The sequence below is a fragment of the Biomphalaria glabrata genome, chromosome 12, assembly GCF_947242115.1.
Source record: "Biomphalaria glabrata chromosome 12, xgBioGlab47.1, whole genome shotgun sequence".
Lineage (NCBI taxonomy): Eukaryota > Metazoa > Mollusca > Gastropoda > Planorbidae > Biomphalaria > Biomphalaria glabrata.
Window position 1 is genome coordinate 38,701,051 of NC_074722.1, and position 9,973 is coordinate 38,711,023.

At 31.0% G+C, this 9,973-nt stretch overlaps 1 long non-coding RNA gene across 1 annotated transcript; it reads left to right on the top strand.

The window, feature by feature from the left end:
- The first annotated feature begins 8,609 nt into the window (after positions 1-8,609).
- On the top strand, positions 8,610-9,728 carry LOC129922028 (uncharacterized). The gene is made up of 2 exons (XR_008774008.1): positions 8,610-9,086; positions 9,261-9,728. It is a non-coding gene; the product is annotated as an uncharacterized LOC129922028 (long non-coding RNA).
- The last annotated feature ends 245 nt before the right edge of the window (positions 9,729-9,973 follow it).

Below are 9,973 nucleotides of genomic sequence, written 5' to 3' on the forward strand. Positions count from 1 at the left end.
CCTGTTAATCATAAATACTGTATATTAAAAGATGAAGTTAGTGATAGGCTTCTTCAAAAGTTGGTTACAAGTTTCAATTGTGATTATAGAGCTGCTAGGTTTTTTTTGTTTTTTTTTTTGTTTTGTTTTTTTTATGGTTGTTTTCTTTTTATTGAAAATAGTCAACTTTTTATGTGTGTGTGTGTTTGATCTCAAAACACACAATAAAAATTAAACTGAGTGAATTCATCAGTATGAATTTTAACCAGGTGCAGTAGTTTGTATTTCAAATATCTAATAAGTCCACTTGGGCGTTGTTTGCTTATTGGGAGCTCAGTTTAATTAAGCCAGCCACTAGGAACTTTTGTCTCTTTAAAAAAAAAAAATTTCCTTTGAACTTTAAGATGACTCATTTTCAAAACCTAATTGCATTCAAGGTTTGCGTGGCCGATTGCTGCACTTAGTGTAGCTATATTGGCTTAGCCAATGTACAAGGAACTATTGCATATTGGTAATAAGCTAAAGCACAGGAAAATAGTATTTATTGATGACTATTGCTAACAGCCAATATGAAAAGGATTTTCAGCCAGTGCATGTTTTCAAGAGGGGAAAAGTCCTCCTAAATAACTACAAACAATGATTTCATTGGCAGTTTTCTTTGCTTCTTTTCTCCTCATTTTCATCTTTGCTAATGTTACATTTATTTGTTTAGCTCAAGTTTATTTATTTAATGACAATATTTTATCAAATCTTTAAAATATCAAAAATAATTTAAAATTAACATATCACGTTTTTTTTTAATTGTTTTTTTATGTATCTTATAACATGGTAACCACTATTGTCATTCCGAGATAAGAATAAAAATAGATGCACATTTTTTCAAGTCTATTTTTGCATTCCTAAAAGCATGTATGCATCCAAAATCCAAAATAGTGATACCCAGCATAGGGCCTGCAGGCCATATCTGGCCCATGGTGCAGTGCTGTTTGGCTTTTGAAGCTTCTGCTCATAGTGCATAATCAATTAAACTGCAGAGGCAAATTTCATTTTGTTTTTAAATGTGGCCCATGACCTGTATTAGAAATTCAGCCTTCAGGCTGGAAAAGGTTGGGCAGCGCTGATCTAAATCATTCCTTGTGAGTTTTGTCCACATCTTTCTTAAGCAATGCATGATTTTATTTCATGTCCAACTTTTCATAGGCCAAAAAAACAAACTTGTAGGCTTTTTAAAATGTTGATAGAACAGAAAGAAAAAAAATAGATTTAAGTTTTCTTTTCAGGGGGGGGGGGGCCTCTAGTTATTAGAAATACATTTTGGTCCTACAAAAAAAAAATTTTTTTGTTGAGACTTAAATTTGTTTTGTTTTTTTTAATAGATCAATTTTCATTGTCATCATCTCTAAATTGAATTATTCTCAATCTGAAAAAAAAATTTTTGTCATAGAAACATTTATTACTACATAACCTGAAAAAAAAAAAGTTAAATATTGTATATTACATTATCTTATTGATTTTTACTAATGAATTTTTTATGTCAGTTTTTCTGTGTCTTATTACTCTTCTTTCATACATTTGTAAGTGTTTATTTCTTTGTATAGATCCTTTTATTTATTTTAACACACACATTGCTTCATTTGTCTGTGTCACCACCTCAAAGTTGGTGCCATAGAGTAGAAACCCTAATTCTGTATTGTGTATGTTAATTCCATATTGTGAATCTTATTCACAACCCATGTTGCACTAAGGTGAACACTTTTGACCTTAGGTGAACCAGAGAGTTAAAAGAAAGTCAGTCCACATAGAGATCTTGTAGCAAGCACTTGTATTGAGTCACTTAAGATATAAGCAGTAGAGTTAGATGTTTAAAGTAGTTGGTTATAGAATAAGTACTAAGTTGTGATATTCGTATATTACTGTTGGATTAATACTGACCATTCCTGGGTCGAATTGTATGGTGTATTCACTATGTGGTGTTATATTAAACTACTTATTGTATCTGCTACACCCAGCGTCATTTCATTATTCAGTGATTTGTAACAAGAACCCAATGTCACCACCACGCCTACATTGATAACCACAGCCACATCCATAATATATAAAATAACGCAGTGACATTTTTGGTGTCAGAAGCGGCCGAAAACGACATTTATGACAGCATTGTTCAAAGTCACTTTAACATGATATGCTGAGACAACCTGCGTGGACGAAACTAGACAACCCTGATCTTACAACCTGTGTGGGTGAAACTAGACAACCGTGATACTACAACCGGTGTGGGTGAAAATCTAGTACTACAAGTCATTCAAGTCATCGTTTGAAGACAGCTGATATATGGTCAGTCGAAGTAGCTGACATATTCAAGAATCTACATCGAGTGCTCGTCATAATTCTAATGACACACTCCTATTGTCGCTGTCTAACAGCACATTTAATAAGAGAGCGCTCTCACTCTTAGACCTCTCTTGTCGTCACTACCTAAGGTCATTTTTAGTTATTTATATTTGTTTCAGCAACTGTACGAAACAGTGGATTACCTATCAAGCACATGAATTATTTATTGGATTACTTGTCAACTATATGAATTGTTTAATGAATTATCTGTCAAACATATGAAGTATTTATTGGATTACTTATGAACTGTAACATTGTACTGTGGATTTAACAAGTGGATTACTTATGAACTGTGAATTTAGCAAGTGAATTACTTATGAACTGTAACATTGTACTGTGGATTTAACAAGTGGATTACTTATGAACTGTGAATTTAACAAGTGGATTACTTATGAACTGTACCATTGTGCTGTGGATTTAGCAAGTGAATTACTTATGAACTGTACCATTGTGCTGTGGATTTAGCAAGTGAATTACTTATGAACTGTACCGTTGTGCTGCGGATTTAGCAAGTGGATTACTTATGAACTGTACTGTGGACATATTTTATGTGGAGCATCACCGGAACTTTATGTACAAGTCAAGCATCAAGTGAATATTTAAGGGAAGTAACTTTAATTACCCTTTAGTATTAATGAATATTGATTAGTTCTCTTTGAACTACACCACAATTTTTTTTCATTGTTTACATTTGTATTTATATATACATTTGACTTTAGGGACTAAATTTAATTATCTATTGAGTCTGAGCATTTATATTTTTTTTTTCAAGTAAGCATCCAGGTATTGGTAGGGACTCTTTAGATAAAGTAAATACTTGATCGTATAGCTGTATTAGTCAAGTTTGTATTTCGTTAAGTATCTATCATATTGTTAAACTCTTGTATTGATATTGTCCTGTTTACATTTGTTGAATTTCTTTTGCGTCATAGTTATTTCTCATTGTAATTCTTTTGTCTACTATTTCTACTATCTTGTAATGTCTCTTTAAAGCAGACTGTTTAGTATCTATAGTGTATTTATGTTTGTCTAATTACTTATTAATATATATATTTATTTTACTTCTTATTTCAACCTATTTTTTATTATTATCAACACTACACTACACACTTGATACACTATGGGATATATTTTGATTTGAGATTGTGACAAGATTGATTGTATATAATATACTTTGAGCACATTCAACTATTTTGATACTATTGATACATTGATCACTATTTATCAGACTAATAAGGCTCACATAATTGTGAATTATTTGTTGCAATAAATTTTTACATTGCAAGGGGAGATACTAGAAAAACATAATCATATAATTGATCAGTAAAGTATTACATTACGAACTAGACAAAGTACCAAGAATAACTTAAGATACCTCATAACCTCAATTGTTTCGCACAAAATATATATCTACTATTACCTGCAATTACTATTTGAGCTATAATAATTATTTATCGTACAATATTCATTTACAACTACCTAGTGTACACATATCTATTACTAAACTATATTACTAATTTGAATCTTTGAAAATGGCTGAGTATGAAAAACTAATAGAGATAGTGGAAAAACTAAAGTTAAAAGAAGATGATAGAGCTGCATTCATAAAAATTGAAATAGATAGAATTAGAGTAGAAAAAGACAAGCAACGGGAAGAAAGACTACATGAAAGAAGACTGAGAGAGAAAGAACAAGAAAACTTAGAGAAAGAAAAAGAACGCCAGCATGAAATAAAATTAAAAGAACATGAAGAAAAAATGGCCAAGCTAGCAAAAGAAAATAAAGACAATTCAGCAAGTCAAACTTCATCTCATCATCAGTATCATAGCAAATTTAGGAACTTTGACCCAAAAGAAGACACATTGGAAAATTTCATTATTCAATTTGAATACATCTGTCAAACAGCAAATATGAATAGTGCACAAATGGCTCAACAACTGCTAGCTAACCTAAGAGGTGAACCACTAAACATCATCGACACACTAACTATGGAGCAAAGAAAAGACTACAACACAGTAAAACAAAGACTAATTGAACATTTTGGCAAAACGGAGGAGCACTATCGAAAACTTTTTAGGGAAATAAAACTAGCCAAGAATGCAGATTTAAAAAGAACAATACATGACATGCGCCAGAACATGACAAAGTGGCTACAACTCGCAAACTGCAACTTAGATGACCCCAAACAGATATTAGATTTCTTTCTCATTGAGAATGTGCTAATTAATGTTACAGATGCAGCATTCTCATTCCTGAAGGAGAGAAAAATAAAAAATGAAGCTGAATTGATATCAAACTTAACAACATACAAAGACTCACACCCAAACATCACCATTGACAAAAGGGAATTGTACAATGTAGCTGCAACAGTGACAGAAAACCATCCAAGAACTACAAATAAATTTAAATATGCCAAGAGCATACAATGTTTTTTCTGTGGCATATTGGGTCACACCAAAGCAGAGTGCAGAAAGAGAATGGCATCAGAAAAACAGCAATATGTAAATAGAAACCATAAATATGGAAGAGATAACAGAACTTTCCAGAGCTTCAGTCCTAACTATAATAGATCCTATCAACAACAATATAACAGAAGAACATGGCAAAGCTACAGTCCAACTAACAGTAGATCACATCAAACAAACAGAAGATGGCAAAACAACAGAATGTCTAGAAGAGATCAATTTCAAGATAGACAACATACTTACCACAATAACAATCATACCAGACAAAACATGGCAGCTGTAGCAACTGAAAGACCAATAGAATATGAAACAGTAGCATATATACAGACAAAGGTAGCCAAATTAAAAGTGTATCCTGCCTATGTGGATGGCATTAAGGTATATGCATTACGTGACAGCGGCTGCACCTCAATCATTGTGAAGAAATCACTAGTAAAACCTGAACAGATACTTGAAGACAAGGTCACACTGACTTATGCGAATAAAGACTTATGGGAAGTATGTGAAACAGCATTAGTTTTCATTGAATCACCATGGTTCACTGGTCAATACAAAGCCATAGTAATGAACAACCCAGCTGAAGAACTAATTATAGGGAACATAGAGAATATAGTTGAACTATCAGAAGAAGCCTTAGTAAAATGGGCTAATAGTGTGAATCAAGAAAACATTGAGTTAGCATCAACTACTAATTCACATGATTACAACAATGTCAGTATACATGAAGCAACTAAAGATAATCAGTCAATTACAAATACAAATAAAATAGATGTAGAATGTCAAACTCACTTGCTAACAGAAGCATCTAAACTAAATAAAGATTGCCAAACAATTAACACACAAACAAATGATAGTGAAATACAAACAGATGAAATACAAATAGATGATAAAGATAAAGCTGAAAAACAAGAAATACAAAATGACATTAACACTAGCTCACCTAAAGTAATAATAACAGAAGAAATATTAGCCTTGACATTTAAAAACAGCAAACAGATAGAAGTATATGATCTAGAAGTCAATTATCAGGATGTTGTATGCATAGTTGATGAAGAATCCACAATCACTTTTGTAGAGCCCAATTTAGTAGAAAAAGAAGATTATTTGAATGATATAGCCATTGTAACCTTACCAAACTCTAGAAAGATAGAATGTAAAACTGCCATTGCTGAAATCAAATCACCATTTATAAAAGGAAAAATAAAAGTTGTAGTACTTGAAAATACTATCAGTCCAGTAATTATTGGATCTTATCCAAAAGTTAAAGTGCATCAAAAGCCAGTAATACATAAAACAATATGGTTTTATGACCTGTCTGATTCTGATTTTCAGAAAGAAATTTTTCAAATAGTACAAGATATAACTTGTGATTTTGGATATAAAAAAGTTTGGAAACATCCAGAACTTGGAGAATCAATGTGGGTACAAATAAAAAACTTTGGCCATTACAAAGAGTTATTACATAAAATATATGGAACACCAATTAAGGGACTCACAATTAATATCAGTGTTGTTGACTTAATACATCGCATCTGGTAAACATTGAGCATTATGTTGTAAATATTGAGCATTATTTTGTAAACAATGAGTACTATTTTTAAACATTGAACTAGAAACCATTTAAAAAAAAAACAAAAAAAAAAACTCTATTTGTAAACAAACTTTGGAATTTGATTACTACATTGTAACCAACAATTTTTTTCACATTCTTTTGTCAACAAGAATAACATTTTTTGTACTCAACAATGTAAACAAACATTGAATTTTTTTCCCAACTTATTCAGTACCTAGCTTAATTTTTTCCATGCAATGTAAACATTATTTTTTCTCATTGTATTGAGAACAACTTTGACAAATTTTTTTCCACAGCTATTGTAAACTAGATTGCAATTTTTTTTACTATGTCATTTATCACAATTATATAACTTAGTCACATTTTTCAATACTATTGAAAAAGGAGATTGATTCATAATGTAACTTATTTATTCAATGTCAATTAGTGTAATTAAATATTGACATACACTTGTATTTTTTTGAAAACATTTTGGTCAAACTATTCTTATGGACTATATATTTTTGTAACAATCATTGATGTAAACAAGAAGATTGTTGTACAAACTTTTTGATATTTCAAGTACTGAAAGAGACACTTGATATTATTTTTTAAATCGGACTTACACATTTTTTCACAACAGATTAAAATAAATACAACTAAACCATTATGATGTTATGCTTGTATATATATGCTTGAACAAATTAATGTAAACTCAAAGATTGTATCACAACTGACACATTTTCTCAGTTGAATTTTTTGACAAAGATTTTTTGAACTTTGTACTCAATAACTATTTGATAAACAATGTAACATTAAACTTTTGCCATTACTAGCTACAAATTATTTGAACTGGCATATAGAGAAATACTTAATTGAAACCTAAGGTGCATGTAAAAGCACTATGAAGGATACTTATGATTTTGATTTGATGTTCATACTTTTGAGCAGATATTTTGATACTTGAATTATACATATTTACTTGTGTAATATTAATGCACAACAATTTTTTATGGAGATGTCAAACCTCATATTGAAGTAAATGGATACATTGAATTTGTAACAATGATCATTAAACAATTTGATGTTGAATTTTGACACATATATTGAATTTTTCTATACTTATCACTTACATATTGAGACTTACTTGTAACATTTTCTACATGATATGTACATATTGTACTATTGGTGTCAAAAACCAGACTTCTAACATTTCTATAGTGTCAAAGATTTATTTTTTATAAATAGATATTGTGAATAAAAACTTGTATTAATTTTTCACATTGTGACATAGGAGATTGTCATTGAAATTTTCGTCACACTTTGCACATATTATTATGAAAAAGACTTGTAAATATTGAACACATTTGAATATTGATGTATATATTAGAACTACATGTAAAGAATTATTTGGGATGTTAAGTATTTGACTCAGAGAATTATTTGAATTGCCTTACAAGAATATGATGAATTAGAGAATTTTGCCCTTGTATGAATTTTTTTTGATTCAGCAAATATTTTGTGTAACACTGTCATATTATATATTTTATTTGAAGTTTGTAGTTCTATTTGAACTCTGCAATTGTACATTTGATAGACCCCAAGAATTCCAATTGATCCTACTTATGATAATTATGTCGTCAAGCTGAAAAAAATTTCTTCAAAATTTTTTTCAAAAGGGGGGTGATAGGTAATGTCACCACCTCAAAGTTGGTGCCATAGAGTAGAAACCCTAATTCTGTATTGTGTATGTTAATTCCATATTGTGAATCTTATTCACAACCCATGTTGCACTAAGGTGAACACTTTTGACCTTAGGTGAACCAGAGAGTTAAAAGAAAGTCAGTCCACATAGAGATCTTGTAGCAAGCACTTGTATTGAGTCACTTAAGATATAAGCAGTAGAGTTAGATGTTTAAAGTAGTTGGTTATAGAATAAGTACTAAGTTGTGATATTCGTATATTACTGTTGGATTAATACTGACCATTCCTGGGTCGAATTGTATGGTGTATTCACTATGTGGTGTTATATTAAACTACTTATTGTATCTGCTACACCCAGCGTCATTTCATTATTCAGTGATTTGTAACAAGAACCCAATGTCACCACCACGCCTACATTGATAACCACAGCCACATTCATAACATATAAAACAACCCAGTGACATTTATAAAATAACACAGTGACAGTCTGGAACTGGTCTTAAGGCATTTCACATTTGTATTACATGTCCAGATTATAATTGTTTAATTTGGCCACATAGTTTTGTCACTATTCCATTCATTAGAAAAACTCAAGTTTTGCTGGATAAAACTTGCTTCTTCAAAACATTGGTTTCGCTGGCTGGACTATCACCTTGATTCTACCTCTTATTGAAAAGAGTTCATGTTATTTTATGCTTTTGTTTGACTTTTGCACTCTCAAATATACAAAACATTAATCATAGGAAAATCATGAAACAATTGTTGTTTTTTTTTGCCATACTGTTGTTACAATTTTAGGGGAAAAGGTGTGTGGGGGGGGGGGGGGAACAAAAATGTCCTCTGTGGACCTCTAATTAATTTTTTTTTTTTATGTTTGCTTTTTGGTTTGTTTTATTTACATTTAGTTTGTCTTGCTTCTCATTTTATAAGTCTGAAGAAACCAAACAAGCTGAGTGAACATCTGCTTAATACTTATTTTTTACAAATTATATTTGGTAAATGTTTGGTAAAATGTTTTACATGTTTCGGATGTTCCTTCAGAGTTGAAGATAGTTTACTTCCTAGTCCAAACCTCCCGCAGGACTACGGGGGATGGAAGCGGGCAGGGTTTGAACCCTCGACCGTCGATAAATCCGAACGACAGTCCAGCGTGCAAACCGCACGACCAGGTAGCACTCTTTGGCTTTTTTTTTTTTTTTTTTTTTTTTTTTTTTTTTTTTTTAAAGCCTTTCTTGTTGACTAAGTTTTAAAGTTGCTGTGTGATTAGTACATTTAAAAAAAACAGTTTTGTATATATTATATTACATTATTATTCATAATCCATTTTTTTTTTACATTCAAACACTTGTACATTGACAGTAGAACTCTTTTGTGTTCTCCTGATTGCTACAATCATTCTAGAGGCAGCCATTTTATTTCTTGTTATTTGTAGGACTATGATTCAGTTGTTATTGTTGTCAATTAGTGCTGCAAACGGTTATTATGTATTGTGTGTATATGGTTTTAAAATCTTTGATGATTATTCTAAAGACAATCTGAATAATGCTTCCCATTAATAAATGATGGGTTTCTAGGCATTGAACCTGACTTGTTATAAACTAATAGGCCTGTAAGCTAATAAACTAGAAATTATTGAATTTAGTTGTGATGTCTTTTTTTCGTTTCATTTAAGAAATGTGCATTCTAAAAATAAAATAGACCCCATGTTTTAGGAAGTAATTCAAAGACATTTAGGTGGGGTAGCTAGGTCTTGTATTCCTTTTTAGCATTAAAGAAGCTACATGTCGCCCATAGATAAACTAAATACAAATGTGAAGATAACTGCTGAACCAATGCATTAAGAAGTTGATAATCGTCTTGCAAGTACCTCTTTCACTCATGC